General features: G+C 39.3%; 1 pseudogene; it reads left to right on the forward strand.

The window, feature by feature from the left end:
- The first annotated feature begins 934 nt into the window (after positions 1-934).
- Positions 935-1,928, forward strand: LOC131818887 (L-lactate dehydrogenase A chain-like; annotated as a pseudogene).
- The last annotated feature ends 9,742 nt before the right edge of the window (positions 1,929-11,670 follow it).

Consider the following 11,670-nt stretch of genomic DNA (forward strand, 5'->3'; position numbering starts at 1 on the left):
ATTGAAAATTAATAACCTACACATCCAGGAAGCTCAGTGAATAAATGAGAAGAGAAGAATAGTTGAAAAGAGACCAGTAAGTAGATACATCCTAGTAAATATGTTGAAAGTCAAAGGAAAGCAGAAAATCTTAAAGACAGAAAAAGAAAAATGACTCATCACTCACTTATCAGAGAACTCCAATAATAATAACAGCTGATTTCTCAGCAGAAAAAGTGGAGGCCAGAAGCCTATGGGATACCACATTCTGTGTGTTTGAAGAAAAATAAAAACCTGCTTGGGTGAGCCAGTTCTGTGCGAGCTACTTCTGTATAGCCCCCTGAGTGGTGTGTCCTGTCTTCCTCTAGGTTTTATGAGTGTAAGAAATCTTTTTCAAGTTTATACACCTCTCTGTGGTGTTATTTTCTGTCTGTACCTAATCGATCATCAGATGTACACGTCTTCGGACACCCAGGTGGCTCAATCAGTTGAGCATCCAACTCTTGATTTTGGCTCAGGTCATGATCTTGGGGTTGTGGGATCGAGTCCCATGTTGGACTCTATATCGGGCCTGGAGCCTACTTGAGATTCTCTCTCACCCTCTGCCTCTCTCTCACTCTCATTCCCTCTCTAAAACAAAAACAAAAACTCCCCCAAATCTCAAAACATTTTAAGTTACATAATTATTCCTTACAATATAACACCATATACCAAATTTAACTAAAAATGGATCAGAGACCTAAATGTAAGAGCAAAAACTGGAAAACTTTTAGGAGAAAATAGAGGGTTAAAATCTTTATGACCTTCAATTTGGCAAAGGATTCTATGACATGACTCCAAAATCACAAACAACCAAGTCAGAGCTGCTGCCGCCAAGTTGGGGTCCAGTCTCAAGCACTGCTGACCCTGGCCTGCCCAACGTGCACTCCCGATTCCTTTTAGTTCTAAGTCCAAAATGGCAACTCTCAAAGATCAGCTGATTCAAAATCTTAAGGAAGAACATACTCCCCAAAATAAGATTACAGTTGTTGGGGTTGGTGTTGTTGGCATGGCTTGTGCCATCAGTATCTTAATGAAGGACCTAGCAGATGAACTTGCTCTTGTTGATGTCATGGGGGACAAAAGAGAAGATGATGGACCTCCAGCATGGCAGCATTTTCCTTAGAACACCAAAAATTGTCTCTGGCAAAGACTATGATGTGACTGCAAATTCCAAGCTGGTTATTATCACAGCTGGGTCATGTCAGCAAGAAGGAGAAAGCTGTCTTAATTAGGTCCAGCATAACATGAACCTCTTTAAGTTATCATTCTTAATATCATAAAATACAGCCCAAACTGCAATTTGCTTGTTGTTTCCAATCCAGTGGATGTCTTGACCTGTGAGGCTTGGAAGATAAGTGGCTTTCCCCAAAACCATATTATTGGAAGTGGTTGCAATCTGGATTCAGCCCAGTTCTGTTACCTAATGGGGGAAAGGCTGGGAGTTCACCCATTAAGCTGTCATGGGTGGATACTTGGGGAGCACAGTGACTCCAGTGTGCCTGTATGGAGTGGAGTAAACGTTGGTTTACCACCAGATGGCTGGTGTCTCTCTGAAGAAACTGCCCCCTGAGTTAGGCACTGATGCAGATAAGGAACAGTGGAAAGGGGGTCACAAACAGATTGTTGACAGTGCCGATGAGGTGATCAAACTGAGAGACTACATTTCCTGGGCCATTGGACTGTGGCAGTTTTGGCAGAAAGTATAATGAAGAATCTTAGGCGGGTGCATCCAATTTCCACCATGATTAAGGGTCTCTTTGGAATAAAAGATGATATTTCCTTAGTGTTCCTTACATCTTGGGACAGAATGGAATTTCAGATGTTGTGAAGGTGACTCTAACTCCTGAGGAAGAGGCCTGTTTGAAGAAGATACACTCCGGGGGATCCAAAAGGAGCTGCAGTTTTAAAGTTTTCTACTGTACCACTTCACTGTCTATACTACAACAGCATTTTCATTGGAGGTTGTGTACATTGTCCTTATTATCTGATCTGTTACTCAAGGAATATTAAAATGGCCTAAGAAAAAAACATCAGTTTCCTGAAGTTCTAAATAGGAATGTAAATCAAACCCTGAAGCTATATCCTAATGCTGGATGATACCTGTCTTTGTAGTCCTAAATGGGTTCATCTCAGAAGCACCACTGCCAATATTGTGTATGCTGCAGTTGCTCTGCAAACCAGATCATATTTCCTGTGTGTTCTATGACTTCTGATTCCTTCACTCAACACCCAGCATGCTGCCTAGTCCATCTTTTTCCATTCAGTCACATCCTCAGATCCAATGTATAAATTCATTATTGCATGTATTGTTCATAACTGTTCCAAAGGATCTTATTTTGTATACCATATATGTCAGAATATGTACATTGTGTACATTGCCATATAATGTAAAAAGATCATGCAACCAACTAAGTGTCATACCAACTAAAATGCCAAATAAAATTTGAACAGGGACTTTTTTTTTTTTTTTTTTTGAAAAAAAAAATCACAACCAAAGAAAAAAAATTAATTGGGAATTTGCAAACCATCTATCTGGTTAGGAATGGTCCTGTATCTCAAATATAGAAAGAACTCTTACTGCCTAGTAATAAAAAGTTAAATAACCCAATAAAAGATTGGCCAATTGATCTGAATAAATATTTTTCTAAAAAAGATAGAAAAGTCATCAACAGACACGTGAGGAGATGCTCAGCATTATTACGCATTAGGGAAATGAGAATGAAAACTGTAACGAAATACACATCATACATACTAGTGTAACTATAGTAAAAAAGGCAGACAATAACAAGTGTTGGCAAATATGTGACAGTGTTTCAGAAAGTTAAATAGAGTCACACAGGTCATCCAGCAATTCTATTCTTAGATATACATTCAAGACTGTTGAAAACATATATCCACACATAAACTTGTGTAAACATACTCAAAGCAGAATTATTCATCGCAGCTAAAAAGTGGGAACAACCCAAATGTTCATGAACTGATGAGTGGATAGACAGATTATTTTATAGTCACAGAGTAGAATGACATTTAGCCTTAAAAAGTAATGACGTACTGATACAGCCACAACGCAGGTGAATCTTGAAAACTTACGCCAGGGAAATAAGCCAGACCTAAAAGAACAAATATCCTGTGACTATATATAAGTAATTAGAGCAGTCAAATTCTTGAAGAAAGTAGTCAGGGGTGGGGGAGGTAGGGAAGTTTAATGGGTACAGAGTTTCATGTAGGGATGATGAAAACTTCTGTTGATAAAGATTGCACAACAATGTGACTGAACTTAATTCCACAGAATGGTACACTTAAAAACTGTTGAAATGGCAAATTTTATGTTATATATATTTTACCACAACTCAAAACACTGGAAGTAAGGAAATTTTCAGATGGGGTTTCCATTGTGGAAGAGAGTGAAGAGACACTTGTGGTGGACACTTGTGCTACATTCAGCTTCAGCTGGTGAAATACTCGTTCTGTGAAAAGATGACTGATTATGGTACAATTCTTAGAGCAGTTGCTAAAAAGCTATGCAAAGAGAAACATAGCGAAAAACATAGCAGATAAATTGAAATGAATACCCAAAAATGTTAACATAACCCAAAATAAGCCTGGAAAGGGAAAACAGAGGAACACAAGCCAGATAAATAAACAAAAAAGAAATAATAAAATGGTAGACCTAAATGCAAACACGTTATTCAGTGCATTAAATGTAAATGGTCTAAACATAACAGTAGAAAATGCAGAGATGGCCAGAATGGATTAAGGAAAAAAGAAAAAGAAGAAACCATGGACCAAATTTGTGCTGTCTACAAAACAATCATTGCAAATATAATAATATGTATAGATTAAAAAGATAAAAAGTAATGTCTGCAAACATTAATCAATAGAAAGCTTAATGGCTACATGAGTAGCTCACATAGATTTCATAGCTAAAAACAGAACCAGGGATAAAAAATGATTATTTAGCATAATAATCAAAAGGACACATTACCAATAATTCATAATAATCTTAAATCTGCATGCACCTAATAATGTTGCTTTACATTACATAAAACTGACAGAATTGAAAGGACAAATAGACAGTTACTACAGTTTCATTGGAGACCTAAAACTTCCTCTAATATTAATAGTAGAATGAGTAGAAAGAAAATCAGCATAGCTGTAGAGTAATAGAACATCATCATCAAACAGCTAGATTTAATTTTAACTTATGGAACATTTGACTAAACAACAGTAGAAATATCTCTTCCCACATGCACATGAACACTCACTAAATTACATCATATCCTAGAACATAAAGTTGACAAATTTAGGATAATCAGAATTATCTTAAGTATGTTCTCTGACCATACCAAGCAAAAACCAGATATCAGAAAGATAGTAAGCCAGAAACAAACATTAGAAAGTTAACAGACACTTAGAATTTAAATGTGTGTCAAAACAGCCTATACATTCAAATAGGGAATTTTAGGAGAAATAGAAAGTATTTGAAATGAAAGAAAATAAAAATAGAGAACAGAATTTGTGGAATGTAGCTAAGGTAGTACTTAGGTAGAAATTTATAACTTTAGATGCTTATATTTAAAAAGAAGAGAGATCTCAAATCAATAATCTAAACTTCCATTTTGAACTAGAAAAGGAAAAATAAACCCAAAAGAAGCAGAAGAAAATAATGAAGATAAGAATATAAATAAAAGAAGTTAAAAATATAAAATATAATCTGTTGGAGGCGGGCCCCTGGCCAGGGCGGCCTCCACCATTAAAAGATGGCGCCTGGCTAGTTGCCAGGTTAGGATTGCCTCCTGAGACTCAGCGGAACACCCAAAGAGGAAGTAAACAGCATTGGTTGCTAGCAAAGTTGTTCGTTTAGGTGCGCAGCCTGATTCGCTCCCTCCTGTACCCTGCTCGCTGATTGGTCATGTAAACCTATATAAGTGTGTAGACTGGCGGAAATAGAGACAGAGAAGATGCATCTGAACTGGGGCTTCTTGTCGTCCTTGCGGGTCAAGGGTGATAAATGGCGCTGGCACCCGGGAACTAAATAAAGGAATCTTGCAAGGTAATCCGCAGGAAAGCGGGGAGTAAGGGTCCGCAGGTAAGCGGGGACAGTAGCCACGTTCAAAAGTGGGAATTCCGCGGTAAAGCGGGGAGTAAAATATATGCGTGTAAAAAGTTAATGTGCTAGTGTCTTTAACGTCCGCGTCTGTTGTCTGTGTGTTCATAATGGGATCTGAAGTATCTAAAGTGCGGTTGGAAGGGTCTTTAAAAGACCTGCTGAAAGCCAATGGAACTCCACTAAAAGCAAAAACTGCTCGGGCCTTTTTGAATAAGTGGAAAAGGCGGCTCCATGGTTCCTAGATGAAGGCTTGCTAAACATACCTCAATGGGACCACCTGTGATCCAGGGTTTGGCCCCTGTGAAACCTATTAATGCCTCGGGGCCATATCAACCTTTTAAGTTGCCCAGGTGCACCAATAACAGGGTATGGCCACCGGAGTGGTCTGGATGTCAGAGTACCTTGCGCTCAGTTTACATCAATGAAATGCATAGCTTTACATTCACTCCACGCTTTCCTACTTATAAAAATAATACCTTTACAGGATACAATTGTCCATGTTAAATGGTGGCAAATTCCTCAACTGTTCTTATATGCGTCTCGCCACCGTTCCTTTTCCTCGTAACAAATGCTAGCGAGCTGAATGATACGTTGAATTGCACTAAGAATTGCTATCTTTCCCAGTGCTGGAATGTCACGGCCTTCAAGCTGGCTGTGATTATGCGTATCCCTACCCGTGTTCCTATCCCAGTTTCCATTCCAGAGGACAGGTTACCGGTGGTGCTATCCAGAAAGAAGAGAGATTTTGGTATCACAGCCGCCATTGTGACAGCATTGACTATATCTACAGCAGCTGCCACGGCAGCAGCAGTCTCGCTTGCTGCAACTATACCCACTGCGGAAGCTGTGAACACCCTTGCAGAAGGAACGGTGGCTTCCCTTCAAACACAGACTCAGATCAATGCACATCTGCAAGCAGGAATCCTGATAGTCAACCAGAGAGTGGATTTGGTTCAAGAACAAGTGGACATATGGGGGGCCCTATTGGGACTGGGATGTATAGTACCCTTCCTGGCAATTTGTGTAACTCCCATAGCCTATACTAATATGAGTGACTTACAGAATGTCTCCCGACAGCTCTGCCAATACTTGCGGGGGAATTAGTCCGCAGAATTCCAAAACTACTCAGCACCTGCTACTAGGCATAACAAGGATAAATAACACCAGAGTTGAGCTTGCAACCCTCCCAGCGATAATCAAAACATTGCAAGATGTGTTAACCTTTACGAAACAATGGGCTAGCGTAATTGGTCTGATGACAATCCTCGTGGTGGGCTTGATTCTGCTAGTAAGGAAACTGCAAATTTGGAGGTGACAGCAACCTAGGCAACAGCAAGCCATGGTGCAGGCCTTGTTAGCCATTGAGGCTGGAACATCCCCCCAAGTGTGGCTAAGTATGCTGGATCGGTAGTCAACGACGGGTAAGATTGGTGGGGGAAATATACCAACCTAAGACAGGACGCAGATCATTGATATCTGCCGTCTGATGACGGGTAAGGATATTCCCCGCCACTGACAACCTAAGACAGGCACGATCCCTGCCATAAAAGAAAAAAGGGGGAGATGTGGGAGGCGGGCCCCTGGCCAGGGCAGCTTCCGCCATTAAAAGATGGCGCCTGGCTAGTTGCCAGGTTAGGATTGCCTCCTGAGACTAAGCGGAACGCCCAAAGAGGAAGTAAACAGCATTGGTTGCTAGTGAAGTTGTTCGTTTAGGTGCGCAGCCTGATTTGCTCCCTCCTGTACCCTGCTCGCTCATTGGTCATGTAAACCTATATAAGTGTGTAGACTGGCGGAAATAAAGGGAGAGAAGATACATCTGAACTGGGGCTTCTTGTCGTCCTTGCGGTTCGAGGGCGATAATAATCAATGAAACACAAGCTGGTTCTTTGAAAAGGTTGATAAAATTGAGAAGGATCTAGCAAGACTGACGAAGAAAAGAGAAGACAGAAATTGCTAATATCACGAATGGAAGAAGAGATATAACTGCGGACTCTAGATGATAAAAGGATACTAAGCTAATACTATAAAAAACGTGACAAATCCATGAGATTCGATGAAATGCCAATTCAATGACAACCATAAACTACCAAAGCTCACCCAAGATGGAATGAATACCCAGAGGTCCTATACCTACTAAAGAAGCTGAATTCACAGCAATCAACAATAAGAACTAAAAAGTCATCGCTTCTCGGCCTTTTGGCTAAGATCAAGTGTAGAACAAAAAAGTCATTTGAAAAAATTTCTATGCTTATACGGCTTAACTGGTGAATATACCAAATGTTTAAAGAAAATATAACAGAAATTCTATGCAATTTCTTCCAGAAAATAGACAAGAGGGAAATATATCACAGTTCATTTTATGAGACCAAAATACGAAACCAAGACAAAGGCAATACAGAAAAAATCTCACAGATCAATATCCCTCATGAACATAGACATAAAGTCCCCAGTAAAATATCAATAAATTGAATCCAGCAATATTTAAAATGAAAATGATACTAAAGAAAAATGGAGTTTATCCAAAGAATGCAAGGCTGTTTCAGTATTTGAAAACTAATCAGTTTAATCTACCATATTAACAACCTCACAAAGGAAAACCCACATGATTTTATCAATCGATCCTGAAAGAGTATCTGATAACATTCAACATACATTTTTGTTAAAAATGCTCTGCAAACTAAGAATAGGGGAGAGCGTTTTATAAACAACTACAAATAATCTACAGTGACATTGCACTTGGTGGTGATAAAATGCATGTTCCTATGGTTTTTTTTTTTTCAGGGCAAATAAAAGAATATGGTTTTATTAAAGCACAGGGACAGGATCTGTGGGCAGAAAGAGCTGCACTGGAATTGTGAAGAGTAATTGGTTACACATTTTTAAGTTGGGAAGGATAGAAATAAAGGAAGCGTCCAAAAGGATTTTCATATGCTAACGAAGATTTATGGAATCCCGGAGGCCTGATTATTGTCAAGTTGAGGTTGTTTTTCTGCCTTTAACAAAACATTAACCTTAAGAGAGTTGGGAGTTCCTGGAGGAATGTCATCTTCTGCCTGTCTCAAGTATTTGTCAATGGATGACAAGTTGTATGGAAACTTAATTCTATCTACATTTCCTTTTGTCTTTGTTCTCTACATAATTCGCCCTGGAACAATCTTTAAGGTTGTGGAGGGCGGAAGGTCTTATCTTCTGTGACTTCTTCCTGCTGAATAGGGGCATAAAGATGTCCCTACCTATGGGTCAACATTGATCTGTTGCAGAACTTGTATATATGCGTATAAATTCATATATATATATTTTTTTCTACATATAGGATTTCTGAATATAGATATGTATATATAGGAGCTACCAAATGCAGTAAAGGAGTCTTGGCACGAGAGGAGAGCCAAATACTGGGAAAAACAACAAAATAAGGTTTATATGAGAAAAGAAACCCCAATTAAAAAAGCCTTTGATAGTTGATCAAAATTTTCTTCCAGCCCAGGAGTTTAACCAATCACAAAAGGATAGGGAGAGAGAGAGATCATGTAAAGCATCAGTTCAAGTATTTATCTTTTAGCAATCCTGCTACATTTCTGTGATGATCTGGAATATATACACAACGTCCTGTTTTTATGATAGCACAAGTTCCACCTTGTGCAGCAATGAAAATGTCTAATGCCGTTTTATTTTGTAAAACTGCTTTACCTATTTGCGTTACTTCAGTGTTTAATAGGGAAATGCTATTTTGAGTTTCATTTAGGGCTTTGATTGTGTATTATCAAGAGCTTCCACGTGCCAAGTGACATCCTCCAGACCTTCGTTGTCATTTGAAGAGAAGTTGGAGGTCTTCCACACGTTCACGGGACAAAGAAGCCATGTTAGTGGGCATACTGGCTTCCGAATTTGCAGAGTCTCAGAGTCCAGACGAGAAGACTCAGCTGGCGGGTTGGGCACCAAAATTATATGATTTGATGTGGGGTGGGGTCCTAGAGTGAACCGTCAAGAAAGAATTCTTGAGATGTTTTTGTGCAAAAAAGATAGTTTTATTAAAGTATGGGGATAGGACCCATAGGCAGAAAGAGCTGCACTCAAATATTTAGGTGATTGGAAAAAGGAAGGAAGTTCACTTTCCTCACTACTATTGAATACCATTCTGACAGTCCTAGCCATTTCCGTAGGGCAAGGAAAAGAAATTAAAGATGTATGGGGTGGAAAGGAAGAAATAAACTATCCTTGTTCGTAGATGACATTATTTCCAACACAAGTAATTTCTAGGAATTTTTCTTAAAATTTTAGGAAAGGGACGTCTGGGTGGCTCAGTTGGTTAACTGTTTGCCTTTGGCTCAGTCATGATCTCAGAGTCCTGGGATGGAGCCCTGCATGGGGCTCTCCACTCAGCGGCAAGCCTGCTCTTTCCTCTCCCTCTGTGATCTGTCTCGTTTTCTCAAATAAATAAATAAAATTTTTTAAAAAAGAGTAAAATTTTAGGGCAAATATATGAGCTAATCAAAGTCACTAGATACATCTTCGAAAGGTCAGCACACAAAACAACTATGGCATACTAGCAAGGAGCAATTAGATATCAAAATTTTTTAAAAATTAAAGAAGTTTCTGACAAGGAAAATACCTATGAATAATTCTAACTGAACTGTGCAGTATCTGCATGCTGAAAATAAAAATGTTGACAAAAGAAAATGCAATTTAAATAATAGGTCTTATTTATGAATTAGAATACTCACTATAGGAAAAATATCAATTTTTCTTAATGTATAGATCTAAGACAATTGTCAAAGTTACAGAGGGATATTTTGTAAAGTATTTATGGAAAGACAAGGGAAATAGAGTCGCTAAAACAACTTTGAAAAAGAAGAATACATTTAGAGAACTTATAGTACCTGAATTTTAGACTTACCGTGAAACTACAGTAATCAAGACAGTGTGGTATTGGCAAAAGAATAGGCAAGTAGGTCAATGGAACAGGACAGAGATATAGAAATAGATCCACACAAATGCAACCATTTGATTTTTGGCAAAAGTACAAAAATTCTTAAATAGAGAAAGAGTAGTTTCTTCAACATGTAGTGTTAGAAAAATTGGATATTCATATCCAAAAGGAACTCCAAAAGAAAACAACTAAATTTCACATTTTATATACCAATATTAATGCAAAATGGGTCAGCTCTAAATGTAAGGCCAAAATCTAGAAAACTGAAAAAAAAACAAGCACATCCTCATGGCCTGGCATTAAGCAAAGACTACTGTCAAAAGATGATTGATAAAAGAAAAAAAATAACTCGGACTTAACTAACAATCAGCTTTTATTTTGGGCAACATTTTGGTGGGTTTGAGCATGAGACTGTCCAGAGGCCAGAGTGGGGGGCCACCATTCAAAAGGGGGGAGTGCAAGGGACCTTCTAAGGGTCAGGAGTTGGGAGACATGAGGTCACATGGCAGCCCGACAGGATTCTCCAGGTCAGAGAGTTCTGAAGAGCAGCCACAGTTTAGGGTCATTATCTTATCTATGGCTAATGCATGAGCAAGATTATGGGGTAGCAAACCTTGGTGGTGTGGGCACCTGGGTGGCTCAGTGGGTTAAGCGTCGGCCTTCAGCTTGGATCATGATCCAAGCTGGATTGAGCCCCACGTCAGGCTCCCTGCTCACGGGTAGTCTGCTTCTCCCTCTCTGCTCACTCTCTCAAAGAAGTAAAATCTTTAAAAGCAAGAAACAATTGGTTGTGTAAAATGTGAGTTTGACAGGGTGGGGTTTGGGGCTAATGAGTCTCAGCCTGCTGTTAAGAAGTAAACAACAGTGGCGCCTGGGTGGCTCAGTGGGTAAAGCCTCTGCCTTCGGCTCAGGTCATGGTCTCAGGGTCCAGGGATCGAGCCCCGCATCGGGCTCTCTGCTCAGCGGGGAGCCTGCTTCCCCCTCTCTCTCTGCCTGCCTCTCTGCCTACTTGTGATATCTCTCTGTGTCAAATAAATAAATAAAATCTTAAAAAAAAGAAGTAAACAACAAAGAAGACAGTATGTGGAGGCCATCTTTGGCTCATGTATGTAACAACTGGATAATGGGTTGTGGCTCGAAGAAATTTGAGTGCATACTAGAAAGAGTCTAGATTGCCTTGAGGAGACTGTTGGTGGAAATGTGGATAGTAAAGGCGATTCTGGTAAGGACTCAGAAGGAAAAGAGGAACAGATTACTGGAAACGGAAGGAATTTTATATAAAACTGGAGGAATTGTTATATAGTGGCATAAAACTTGGCTGCATTGTGTTCTGCAGTTGTGGAGAAAACAAACTGTAAATGATGAAATTGAATATGTTGCTGAAGAGATTTCCAAGCGAAGTACTGGAGATGCAGCCTGCTATTTTCTTTCTGCTTAGTAAAACGTAAAAGGAAAGAGATAAATTAAGGAAGAAACTGTTAAGCAAAAAGGAGCCAAGACTTGGTGATTTCAGAAGTTCTTGGCTTCTCCAGATTTCAAAGGATGTGAACATTAAGAAATTCACTATTAAGGAAGTGTGTTCTGGAGAGAAGTCCAAGTGTAGGGCTGGATA

Source organism: Mustela lutreola, chromosome 1 (genome assembly GCF_030435805.1).
Source record: "Mustela lutreola isolate mMusLut2 chromosome 1, mMusLut2.pri, whole genome shotgun sequence".
NCBI classification, from domain to species: Eukaryota; Metazoa; Chordata; class Mammalia; order Carnivora; family Mustelidae; genus Mustela; species Mustela lutreola.